We start from the raw sequence: 14,160 nt of genomic DNA on the forward strand, positions 1-14,160 counted from the left end.
GGCAGCAACTCCAGTTGGAGCTGCAAAATGGAAGACAACAATATTGCAAAACTGTGCCTGAGCCATACTCCTTGGTTATTACTTGGGTAAATCAGCACCAGTTGCTGATGGACAGCACAATACATGGCTTTTTAGTTTTGCCTTTAGGAAAAGCTTTTCATTTAGGAATAAAGTGGACAGTACCTGTAAATAAGGGAGTTTTGATTTTCATCTTGTAATTGGAGTGTGGCCTTGAAAGGCATAACTTAAAACACAGTTATTTGAAAGACTGCTTATAGGTGTACTAAATGGCCTAGGCCTAGGGCTAAGGGCCACAATGAAGATCTGCTAAATAGATAGCTGCTAAATAGACCAATGAAGTTGGCAAGAACAATCAAGACCACCATTTTGCTAATATAGTAGCTCCAAAATAGAGATGGCCACATGCAATATTGTATGTGCACAGTTTTCTCATTATTTCTTATTTTAAATAGTTCCTGCTCTCAACACATTGTTTGGGGGCTGAATTTAGTTCTTTTTTGAGTATATATTTGAATGTGTTGTCCCATTTTCAATTTTTAAATAATTTTTAAAAACAAATTGTAAGATAGCTGTATAATGATTGAATTGCTCTAAAAGCCTAAGCACAAAAATGAAGAAATGAAATCAAAAGATGAGAACTGATTTTACCACTTCTTAAATGTGAAAAATAGGATCTAGATTTATTGAAATAGGCAGTTATTAAAGCTATCTGTCGTACTTACTGAAAACACATAGCTGTGTGTTGTGTTACTGAAGCTTTTAATACAGGTGCTGCAATTGTCTGGAATATTGAATTGTTCAGAGGGCAGGATAGTTTATAGTCAATACTTTTTTAAAAAAAGAAAAGATTGATTATCTCTGGACAAGAGAAGACCAGTTGATTGAGGTGAGACTCTGAGACATTGAAACAAGAAGGATCTCTTAACAAGGAAAATAAAGAAAAGGTGCGGAGTCAGCAGTGGACTAAAAGAGAGGAATGGAAGGAGAACTAAGGTGAAGGCCAGAAAAGAACAAAAGTGAGAGGACTTTAGGAACAAGAAGGAGGTACACTAGTAAGGATGGACAGGAAACATGATGTTTATTTTTTTTTTAAAAAAAGGAAATGGAACAAAGAAAGTGATGATGTAATGATTAAACAGAGAATCAAAGACTTTTGATCAAAAACAATTTTGATGTTGTCCTGCATGATAAGCAGAGATGGAATGTTGGTAGTGCTGAGTTAAGAACCTAAAATGGCATAAGATTTCTAGAGTTTTACTGGTTAAGCTTCTACTTGATGGAACTAGGTGTTTATTGCATTCATCTAATATCATGTGGAGGTTATAATTCAAGATAACTAATTGAAAATAATTTTCTGGGCTAGAAAAATGACCTTTGGTTTATCTATATTCAGAGCTGTTTTGGGATATTTTGCTGTTATTTTTGTTTACATTTATATCCCACCTTTTGCATGTATATTCCACCCTTTTTGTGAAAGCTCAAGGCAGCTTACACAAGGGGCTCCTTAATTATTACCAACATAAAACCCTAACAGATAGATTGAGCTAAAGGGACTGATTGCTTCAAAGTCAGGCAACAAACTTTGTAAATGAGTGGGAATTCGAACATGGATCTTTCCAGCATAGACATCCACATCAAACGAAAATTAGATCTGCATAGTAACATCACAATGCAAATACCACTTTTAAGTACTTGTGTCCTGACACCTCTGCCTTTTACATAAATTGTCTTATTTACTATTTGCTAGAAAATTTTAAGAAAGGCCTGTAACACACACATACACACACATAACTATCATTGTTTGTGTGAGGTATGTTATATCCAAAAAAACAATCTTCATAGGGATTTGTAATGTTTGAAATAGTCCTTGTTTCTCATTAGTTCTGGATAATCTATATGATTTTTCTTTTCACCTTATTACAAGTATTTTACAAATATTTTTACAAATATTTGAACTTATTATTTCACAGATTTAGCTAATTTTGTAATCTATAGGGGAAGTTTCCTTGTACTAATTACTGTAAAAAGGCACAGATAATGTGTCTGTAAATTACATGGTATGAGAATGAGCACGCATCTTCTTTCAGTGATAGGCAAGATTTGCTTTTAAGGTAGCATTGATCAGACTCTTGGAAGTTTGAACTTTGCTGAAATTGAAATCTTTTATATCTTTACAGTGTTTTTTATTTGACTATTTTTTAAAAAAATGCTTCCATGTCTATACTAATTAGGGAAAATTTCTTTGAAAGAAGAAGTTGAAAGTTGTATTGAAATACATCTTGTGAACTTTCGGTTGCCTTTGTTCGTGTCATTGAAAGAAGACCCATTCTAGAAGTTATTTAGAAAGCAGAGGAAAAGGTGGCAAATTGAGAAAAGTTAAATATAATTTATATGTTCTGATATTTTTTCATTGTTAAAATTATTTTGCTTTAATTATTTTTATTTTACACCACTGCAGACATGCATAAAAGGATACACAGTATACAATATTAAATGCAGTTATTTAATAAATAGCAAGTGTGGTTCCAACTCTGACTACCATTAGATTCTCATGCGGCCCCGGTATAATGCAATGCAGTGCAACGTAGTACAATATAAAGAAGCTTGTTGTTGATATACATTAACTGTATTATATATTTATATGCTGCCCAATACAATTCCTCTTTATGGCCCAGGCAAGCAAAACATTCAACATGTATGAATTAGCTGCTTTCCTACTTTAGAGAATAAAAAATTGTCCTGAAGTGACTGACTGAATTGCCCTCTCCCTTATTTCAATTGCAGTTGATAGTTATATACATAGACTGTTTTTTTTTAAAAAAAAAATTAAGGGATTGTGGGTTTTTGCATCCTTTACCCTCTGAATTTTGAAACAGTGTTGGAACTGGTAACTCTTAAGAGTTGGTTTTGTTATTCTACTTAGTATGCTGTTTTGCAATATAAACTTTAGAAGCACTGAAGCTTCTAAAAGGGACAATGGCTGCAACTGCTGTAGAAGTGTGGCAGATGTGGATATCTAAGACAGGACACCCACTTCTGAAGGAATGTTTTAATTCTATGGAGAATAAGTTCAGTAAATCAAATGAGAAATATTGTTTGGAGCTGTACACTGGCTTGAATTACAAAGAGTGGGAAGAATGGTACATTTTATGTTGAAAGGTCAAGAGTACATTTGCCCATGGCTGTCTCCCACGTAATAGCAACTCATAGGAAAGAACTTAAAGTTATTTACTTGTAGAATATCTATAATTTCCCACTGCTTTCATTTCCTGAGCAGAAGCATCACAATTTTAGACACTTGAATATATCACTGTGTTTACTTGCTCTCTATTTTATACTTTTTAATCTTACTTGTAATCCCCACCCAGAAACAAAAAGTGTTATAAAGGAGTAGGAAACATACAACTTCCCAAGATTTACTGAATTTTGCATCCTTTACTATTGATTTGATATTGCTATGATTGAGTGCTACTTGTGATTGCTAGAAACATAAACATCTATTGGGAGCAAGATGGGCCTAATTCCACAATGCAAATAATATAGGCCAGAGTTTGCCTTATGTCATGATGTCACAGTGCATTTTTTATTGTCTTTTCATCATTGCAGTTCGTAGCCAAGACTATAGCTATGAGTTATGGTTCAGCAGTGTTTGCTTACCACAGAGAATAAGAGCAACTGAGATCTGAAGCTGTGAATGAATAGAGGAGGCTGTAATTAGCTTAATTTAGATTCAGAGTCTTAAATGTATGAAAAGTGGAATGAAAACTAATTGCTTAGGTTCTCAGATCATGCAGAAATGTTAGATACTTTCTGCAATACTTTCTGCAATTTACTGCAGAAGCAGTCAGATTCAATCTACTGCAGTAGAAGCCAAATTCTTTTGGAAGAAAACAAGAAAGAAAAGCAAAGAACTAACTACTACTCCTAATTTAAATTTGCAAAGCCTACTCTGAGCATCATGCTGCAGCCCAATCATAAAAATAATGAAAGCAGTGTTTATCTAGTGCAGTGTCCTTTTTTCTATAGTGGCTAGCCAGTTGTTAAGATTCACCCAAATTAGATATGGGAACAATATCTGTTATTCACTGCATTATAACTGTTGAGATATAAGAGTCATGAATTCTTAAAAATCAGTGAAGCTTTAAAACTACTATGAGGAAGCCTTGTTTAGTGAAGGCTGTTTGTACAAAATTTTATCAATGGACATCATGCTGACAAATACTCCAAAAATTAGGTAATAAATTGAATGCAGAGTAAATATGTAATTTTATTGATCTTATTAATCAGAAATACAGGCTGCCTTGTTGTTAGTATGTTATTTCACTCTTTCTCCTGGTCCTAAATAGAAATGGATGAAACACACACACACACACACACACACACACACACACAAAATAAAGTGGGTGCTATAGGCTATCTGGAGACTTTTTCATTATATGTCTATAATTTTCTTCAGTGGTTCATCATGTCAGCTTCCATATTAATTATTAACCATTACTTTAATAACCTAATATAATGTACTGTACTGTAATAATCATAATAAATACTAATCTAATAGAGCCAGCTTAGTCTAGTGATTAAGATGGTGGACCAAGAGTGTCAGGCGCAAACAACTAGATCCCACACATGTAGAGTTCAAATTTACTACTTTATTGTTTTATGCCTATTCCACAGGAATCTCCCCAAAGTGGCAGCTTTTGCCTGGAAAAAACTAGATAAGTTCACAGGCATTGGGGGGGGTGAGACCTTGCTCTTTTGTGTTTACATAACAAGTCCAGACTAATTCCCTACTTGAGTCCTCCTCCCAACTGGGATGGTTGATTCCAACATAGAGTGGAAATTTGAAACTACCTTAGGCATGAAATCTAGCTCCGTAACCTTGGGTCAGTTACTCTCAGCTGTAGGAAGAAGGAAATGGCAAACTACTTCTGAAAACTTTATCTAGATCAGGGGTGTCAAACTGCCGGCCTGCGGGCCGAATGCATCATAGTGAAACCGCACCCACCACATTGCCGACAATGGCAAAAAAGTCACGATATCTTGCAACACATCACATGACATTTAATGCTTGGTCTCGTCAAGTGTGACCATGACAAACAAATGCAATCTCATCCTAAATGCATACCTTCTTGTGACATAAATTATTACTGATTGTGGCTCAAGTACTAGCAAATTTCTTAAATAAATGGAAGCTTATTGATATGAGCTATGGTGGTGCAGCGGTTCGAATGCAGTACTGCAGGCTACTTCTGCTGACTGCTGGCTGCCTGCAGTTTGGCGGTTTGATTCTCACTGTCTCAAGGTTGACTCAGCTTTCCATTCTTTTGGACCCCAGATTGTTGGGAGCAATATGCTGACTCTGTGAACCATTTAGAGAGGGCTGTAAAGCATTGTGAAGCGATATATAAGTCTTATTGCTATTGCTATAGAGTTCCACTTTATGTAAATGATAGTAATAGAAATTCATGAATATCAATTTCTAAAATCAGTAAAAATGCTTATTTGGGAATTTGTGGAAATGTACATTTAAGGACAAATACAAGTAGTCCTCGTCTTACAACAGTTTTTTTATTCGAAGTTACAACAGCACCGAAAAAGTGACTTACCATTTTTCACAGCTATCCCCATTGTCATGTGATCAATATTCAAATGCTTGGCAACTTATTCATATATATGACGGTTACATTGTCCCAGGATCATGTGATCACCTTTTGTGACCGTCTGACAAAGTCAATGGGGAAGCCAGTTTCATTTAACAGCTGTGTTACTAACCTAACAACTGCAATGATCCACTTAACTGTGACAAGAAAGGTTGCAAAAAAGGGCAAAACTCACTTAAAAGTCTCACTTAGCAACAAAAATTTTGGGCTCAATTGTGGTTGTAAGTTGAGGACTACCTGTAATCTCATGTACTTTTTCTAGTGGAGTTGGCAAATACAAAATATTGAACTATAACTTAAAAGGGTAGCTGAATATCATTGTGCAACCGCAGCTTTCAGTTTTGCAAAAACTTCAATATCACGTCAACATTTTGCATGTAAAGCTGATTGATTTTTTGATCACTTGCACTATAACCCTATTACCAGTCAGAGAGAGAGAGAGAGAGAGAGATCAGAAGAATTACTAGCCTATTAGTCTAAATGAAAAATAGATCATTGCAAGAATCAGGAACCCTAAAGGATATTTAAAAAGGTACAAAAGACCTATAGTTCATTTTTTTCAGACATTTTATTCTAAACTACACAATAATGGCTTACCTCAAGGGTAGGAAATGATAAACTGCTTGGTGCATAATTTACAAATGTGAGGTCTTCCCAAGAGTAAAGAAGAGTATTTTTAGGCAATGCTAATACTCTTGATGGAATCTAAAGAAAATGAAAACAAGATTTCAGGGCCAGATGGTTACAAAATAATATGGTACTAGACAACCAAAGATAACTGCTTCTTACGTTGATTAGAATAAGCTTGGAAGCAAGTATAATATATTCACTGCTAATATCAGTTCATAATAGGTATATAATAGTTTACAGGTATCTATAAACTGATATCCCCTATCACCTTTATCATTAAAAAAAAGATCATTATGATTTTTATTCAGTAAATGACTCTATCTTTACTCAGGCAATAGATTTAAGTGTAATGATGACTGCAGTTGAAAGGCAATTCAAATTGCAATGCCTAAGAAGTGAAGAAGACCTTTAGTTAGGTCCTTTGTGACTCTTCATTGGGCACAGCACACAAACTAAAAACCCCTCACCATTTTTTGATAGAATCCAGACCAGAGGTGGGAGGTGAGTTATGGGGGGTGAGTTATTACCCCCCGTAGATAGGGCTCGCAACTTGGGAGTCCTCCTAGACTCACAGCTTTCTTTTGAAGATCATTTAGTATCTGTGACTAGGGGGGCTTTTGCCCAGGTTCGCCTGGTGCGCCAGTTGCGGCCCTATCTAGACCGGGATGCCTTGCGTACGGTCACTCATGCGCTCGTGACCTCTCGGTTAGACTACTGCAACGCTCTCTACATGGGGCTGCCCTTGAGGACCACCCGGAGGCTCCAACTGGTGCAGAATGCAGCCGCGAGAGTTGTGTTGGGAGTCTCCCGATACTCCCATGTTACACCTTTACTCCGTGAGCTGCATTGGCTTCCAGTTGTCTTCCGGGTGAGATTCAAGGTGCTGGTAATGACCTTTAAAGCCCTACATGGCATGGGTCCGGAATACCTTAGGGAGCACCTGCGGCCGGCATCAACTTCCCTCCGTCCAGTGCGCTCCCACAGAGAGGGCCTCCTCAGGGTGCCACCGGTCAGAGAATGCCGTCTGGTGGCCCCCAGGGGGAGGGCCTTCTCTGTGGGTGTGCTGGATTTGTGGAACCGCTTACCGGTTGAGCTCTGGATGGCGCCTGACCTTCGCTCCTTCCGGCGTGATCTAAAGACCTACTTGTTTGAACAAGCCGGCCTGGCCTGATGGGTTTGGGTTTTATTATTGCTTTTAACGTACTGTATTTATTGTTGTTTTGTATTGGGCATTATGTTTAATCTTTTCTTAATTTTTGTATCTTTGCATTTTAGTATTTATTGCCCTGTTCACCGCCCTGAGTCCTTCGGGAGAAGGGCGGTATACAAATAAAATTATTATTATTATTATTCAGCCAGTTCACACCATTTCGGCAGAACCGGTAGCTAATTTTTGGTTGCCCAGACCCAGAATGGACTTCCGGAAGCGGCATCCACACAGAGAACTGGTTGTTCACATATTTGAATCTCACCACTGCTCCAGACTATAAATTATTTGTAACTATTCCAACAAATTCTGTTCAGTACCTATTCTAAAATGTGATCTATATCAGGTTTATCCAGTTTTCCCATGGAAAAGGAGTTTTGGAAAAGCTGGCATGTGTTATTGGATTAGGATATGTAAGGGGCATAGATTTTGTAAGTTTGAAGTATAAAATACAGCATTCTATGCAGATTTGGCATTATGGTATTTGTAATAAACAGATATCACTATTCCAAAATTATTTATTGGTTGAAATTGGGAAGCAGAGGCTCCTGCTTCCTAAAAAAGGACAATTTACGTACCTTCATAACAATGACAAAAAATGCAGAAAAACGTGTTCTGAATTCTGCTAGCATCTAGTGTCTCTCACAACTGTTCATTAAAAAAGTGTGCTAAAGTAGACTATTATAAAATAAATGAATCTGACCCAGTGCCAGATTCTTCCATGGCATAGATTTTTTTCAGTGGAATGCAAAATCTTGCTTGCATATTTTGTGATTTGAGGTCATCAGCTTTGTCTTTTTCTGCATCAATGGTCAGCACAGTGGGTAACCATTACATTACAGGTAGTCCATGACCCATGACCTAAATTGAACTTACAGTTATGGTACTAAGTCATGCCAGTTTTTAAGTGGGTCACCACATGGCCACATCTGATTTTATGACCTTTTTGCATCAATCACTAAATGAATCACCACAGTTGTTAAGCAAATGCTGTGGTTGTTAAGCAAATCCATTGTTTGCAATGAGCATTTTTTTGGAACCCAGAAATAACTATTTGTCTGAAATGGTATAGGGTTTCTTGCTTGAGCAGGGGTTGGAGTAGAAGGCCTCAAAGTTTCCTTCTGACTCCGTTATTCTATAAATGCCACTTTCTAGCAAAATAATGTAAATTGTGTTTATGATCATGGGAAGCTCCAAATGGCCATGAATGGGGCCAGTTGCTGAGTGCCCAAATGTAATCATATGGTTGCAGGAGGGTGGCCATTAGAACTTCGAATCCAGATTGTAAGTACCTTTGGGAGATCCGTTGTAACTTTTGTTATTACAACATCTTATTGGTACTCAGCTATTAACAGAAGTATGTCCAAGTACTGTCTCTACCATCTTCCTAACTGTAAAACTTCTCCTTTGTTTTCATGTTCCTAATTAGTAAACAGGAAAAATGTCAATTCCAGTTTATTTCAATTTATTAATGTTTAATATGTTAATATGTGGTTGATGAATTTCATCTTTCACTGTATAGGGCAGACATGTCAAACTTTCAACGTCACGTGACGTCGTCCGACGTATTGGAACTTTTCCCCCATTGCCGGCAATGGGGTGGGCATGGTTTCCTTGTGATGCATCCAGCCTGCGGGCCGGCAGTTTGACACCCCTGGTATAGAGCTTTCCTATGGTTATGTTTCTTATGTCTTCTTATTACCACTCTATTTCAGTTTTGTAGCTTCAGATTTTATTTTCCTGCATGGCAACATCCGCGACTAGACTCCTTTAATATAGCTGTGTCATAAATGCTGTTGGTACTTTGAAGGATCTTCAGCTCTCTCTTAGTAAGAAGTCACACTGCTCAATTAAGAGTCTTGTTGGTGACATTTCCTTTTTAAATACGCTGCAGTTGAAAATGGAACAAGAACATGTAGCAGGGATATCTAAGAATGTGATTTTAGGAAGAGTAGTGTTCCATTTCTGTTGTAAGGTAGAATATCATCTCCAGGCCAATAACTTAAGTAACTGATTAAAAAAAAGACAATAAAAGTGGGTGCTCCGTCACTGGAGGTTTTTAAGAAGAAACTGGACAGTCACTTGTCTGAGATTGTATAGGTTCTCCTGCTCGAGCGGAGGCTGGACTAGAAGACCTCCAAGGTCCCTTCCAGCTTCTATTCTATTCTATTCTATTCTATTCTATTCTATTCTATTCTATTCTATTCTATTCTATTCTATTCTATTATTCTATTCTATTCTATTCTATTCTATTCTATTCTATTCTATTCTATTCTATTCTATTCTATTCTATTCTATTCTATTCTATTATTTTCAAATAATTGCAAATTACAAGATCATTCCTTGGATGTCCAAATGAAAGTTTTTAATAAGTTCTTGAAAGTCTGACAGAAATTGGAAATTTGATTATTTGAACTACAGTTTATTTCCACAACTACTTCTTGCACTAAAACACATACATACTTTTCTGAAGGAAGATAATCGCCTTCAGATTTTGGATGTCATGTTCTGGTTTCAGTCAGTCAGAGAAAAAAGGAAGATAAATGTGTGTGATTTAAGATCATTGAGAGCATTTTGTTTGACTCTTGAACAACAATTCAATATCATACTTTGACATAAATTGAAATATTATTTTAAAGTATTCTTCAGTTCTGAAGATTATACTCTAGTTCTTTTCCAACTTTGTATGGCAAAAAGGAACTACTGTAATCTGACAGGCAGTTTTGGCCTGGTCAGCTTTACAGTAATATTTTCAAGCTGTGTCAATTGTTTCTTGTTTCTTTCTGATCTCTCTCAAAATGAATACTTTCTGAGCTGAAGCAGAATTGGGTGGGGACTCTGTAGCTCTTGAATTTTTTTTTCAACTGTTTTGGGTGTTACTTTGGCAAAATACATGACCACACGTACATATACAAAATTGAGATAAGTTTGTTCAGACTGCAGAATGATGTAATGATAAAGCAGGATTAATTTTTGCATGAATAAATTTAGAATTAAATACATGCACTATGCACACTTGAATGCAGATATTTTCTGTAAATTCCCCTGCCAAGGCATTGAAAATCTGATTGTGTGATTTATTAATTTGATATGGCTTGCACATCCAAAGAATGTGATGTGTTTGGTCGCCATATTTTTTGAATTTAAAAAAGTAGCCATGCATATATGAGTTTTACAACACTAAAAAAAGGAAGAAATTCTCCTGGAAAAAAATTATCTAGCTCTTTTGTTGTTGCAGATCAGAGCAATGTCACAAATTAGTTTGGTTAGACAATGGTAGTGGAAATACATTATTTGGAAAAATATTGCAATAGAATAAGTTAAGAACAATTGGCTCATATTCTTATACAAAAACTAAAAACAAAGCAGCAGTTATATTCCAGTTTTTTGTTCAGTTACTGTGCTTATCTAAGAAGATCTAATAAGATCTCTAGAGTAACTACATTTTTTCCCTTCTGTTCAATCATACTCGACTCTCAAGAGACTGCCTGGACAAATCCCTGAATTTTGCTTGGCAAGGTGTTTCAGAAATGGCTTTCCATTGCCTCGAGCGAGAGTGACTGGCCGAACTCACATTTTCCTGGTTTCTAGCCTTAACCATTATACCAAACTGGCTCTCAAGAGCAAATGCATGGGTGAATATCATCTAAAAGTAAACCATCAGCTTCTATCACTGTTAACTAGTTTGAAATAGGAGTAATTTGGTCTTTTTTATATGTCTGTGGGAAGAAAAGTGTACAGTAGTAGTTTTAAAAAGTGAATAGTTATGATGTCAACTAAAGTTAATTCTCAACCTACAGGTTGTGTAGGAGAATAAATGGCAATCTGTACTTAGAGTATTGTAAAATTTATTTTAAAAAAAGCAATTTAGTCATGCAGTAGCTAGTGTTCTATAAACTCAGAAGATATAATTAAGATTATACATCCTACACAGACTAAATCTTTTGCTGTTGTAAGACAAATAAACAGCCTTAAAAAGAATCAAATGCATTTGTATTTGTCTGGGACAACAGAAATATAGTTTTAATAGTATCAAAGCTCCAAGATTTGTCCAAACCAGGATCTACTGCTTCTTTTTCTTATTGTAAATCAAAATTTGAAGCCATGTTTTATGACTTGAATTTTTTTTAAAGATTGAACTATTAGTTTAAATGTTAGCTTACAAAATGCATATTCTGCTATTTAGTTCAAAAATGAAAACATATTTCACTGGACTTCAAAATAATCTCCTGTCCTATTGTAGTGCATACTATTCAGTATGTTTGGGAGGAGGTTATATTCACTGAAAGAATAGGCTGAGACTATTCTTTGATTCAACATTGTGGTAAGAAATCCAGTAACCATATTCACATTTAGGACATGCAGACAATGGTAGCCTTTCACTTAGGTACCCCATCAGCCGATCCTTGAAGTTATAGCATATCTAATCACAAAGGGAATCACATCTAATAGCTATCTTTGTAACCTTTCATTTCATGAATTTGCCTATGCATCACGCCGAAACCACACCCACATTGCTGGCAATGGGGGGAAAGTCGCGATATGTCACGTGACGTCACGTGACGTCGTGAGTTTGACATGCCTGTTGTAGTAGAAATTTAAAAAAAGTTGTTGGAAATTATTTCTATCTGTGCATGTGAGGAGGGGGATTTTAGTTATATTGGACAGAAACTGGTTCAGCTTTGTAGATTTCAAATTGTGTTCAGAATAGGCATTGGTTTATAATTGGTAGTGACTGCAACTACTTATGGTACAGATAGTCCTCATTTAATGACCAGACATTTAGTATCTATTCAAAGTTACAACAGTGCTGAAAAAAGAAAATTATGGCTGGTCCTCGCACTTACAACCATCACAGTATCCCAGCAGTCACATGATTGTAATTTGGGCGCTTGGCCACCAGTCATGTGATCAGCATTTGTGACCTTCCCAGCAAAGTCATTGCTTTTGACTGCAGCAAAAAATAGAGTAAAATCAGGCAGTTATGTGATGACTCACTTAATGACTACATCATTTAGCAACAGACTTTCCAGTCTCAATTATGGTTGTCACTGGAGGTCTACCTGTATTTATTAAAAATGCAGTAAGCCCTTTTTTTAAAAGCTTCTGTGTGAATAGGAAGGTGAGCTATTCTAGGGAACCAATTAAATTTAATGTGAATTTTAAAGCAGGCACAATTTTTTTCAGGCTCACAAGGAAATTTTTCTTGGGACATGTTAGACAATTACTAGCTTAAATCCCGAAAAGCATGCTTGTCTCACATTGCAATATGATTTCATATTGGAACACATGGAGGATTTGGATTTAGGGATTAAATCAGTGTCTTTGAATTTTTCAAAAATATTGCAAAATAGGCCGTTACCTACAGCTGATGAGCTCCAAGAAGAGCGAAACCTGTTAAAATAGGTCCTGTAGTATTGGCCTTAATGAGCAGTTCTTGGCATGGTCATATCTACCCCTGCCTTTTAAAAATTCTTCACAAATGAGCAAACCAGAAAAATTCTAAACACAGCCTGGAATCAACTATTAGTGCTGGAGTTTATTAGGACTTTACCTAGCATTCCTGTTGATCAGTAATAATAATAATCTGGATGTTCTGAGCATTTTTCTATTTTTCTGCATCATGCTTTCCTGTTTTGATGTGCAACACATTTTTCCTGATTTATAATCTTACAAGAGAAATGAGATGACAAACGTTAAATATTTTTAGGATTTAAAATTCCAAAAACATAACTGGCATATCTGAGAAAAATTTGGACAGATACCACTATTTTGGAAAAACTGTTCAGGTAGTCCTTAAGTTACAACAACCATTTATTTGGACCATAGCATTCCAAGTTACAACAACGTTGAAAAAAAATAAGACTTACAACCAGTCCTTTCACCAACCATCATTGCAACATCTGTGATCAAAATTTGGGTGCTTGGCCACCAACATGCATTCACAACTGTTGCAGCCTTTCGGGTCATATGATTGCCGTTTGCTTCTGACAAGCAAAGTCAATGAGGAACTTGGATTCTCTTAATGATTGCATGATTCACTTAACTGCAGTGATTCTCTTAATGACATTGGCAAAAAAAGGTCCTAAAATAAGGGCATGGCTCACGTAACTGCCTTGCCTGTTCACTGCCTGTTCCCAGTTGTGGTTGTAAGTTGAGGCCTACTTGCAGTATGCATGTATAAATGAATGAATGAATAACAATTGAAATTGTTACTAGTGATTTTGAATTCCAGGTTGTTGTTTTTTTAAGGAATGTGATAGTAAAAAAAGTTCTTAACTATACTTAAGGAATATCATATAACTCCTTAATCTTGATACACTCATTTCTTAAACAGGCTTCATTATTAAAAGGACCAACCATCTGTTTATAGCCGCAAGATATTTTTTCCAAAAATACCCTCACCATGAAAATTATAATTGCACCATTAGGGGCTTTATTTAATAGAAATAGAAAGAATAGCTTGTGCTCTAATGCAGTGTAGGAAGAAGCACATATTTCCCCTTTTGAATCTCCCAGCCCAACAGTATGTTAACTGTTCTTCTAGCTTGTTTGCTGGTGGTTGCGGTAGAAAGTTAATTATTATGGATCTTTATTAAAACAGAGGTGTGGAAATGTCTTTGAACTTCTGGCATTTGCTTC

At 36.1% G+C, this 14,160-nt stretch overlaps 1 protein-coding gene across 1 annotated transcript in view; it reads left to right on the forward strand.

The window, feature by feature from the left end:
- The window catches only part of DTNB (dystrobrevin beta), a 131,540-nt gene that overhangs the window by 1,954 nt on the left and 115,426 nt on the right, over window positions 1–14,160 (forward strand). The window lies entirely within an intron of this gene.

This window comes from Vipera berus (assembly GCF_964194415.1).
Source record: "Vipera berus genome assembly, chromosome: 1".
In the NCBI taxonomy this organism is placed as follows: Eukaryota; Metazoa; Chordata; class Lepidosauria; order Squamata; family Viperidae; genus Vipera; species Vipera berus.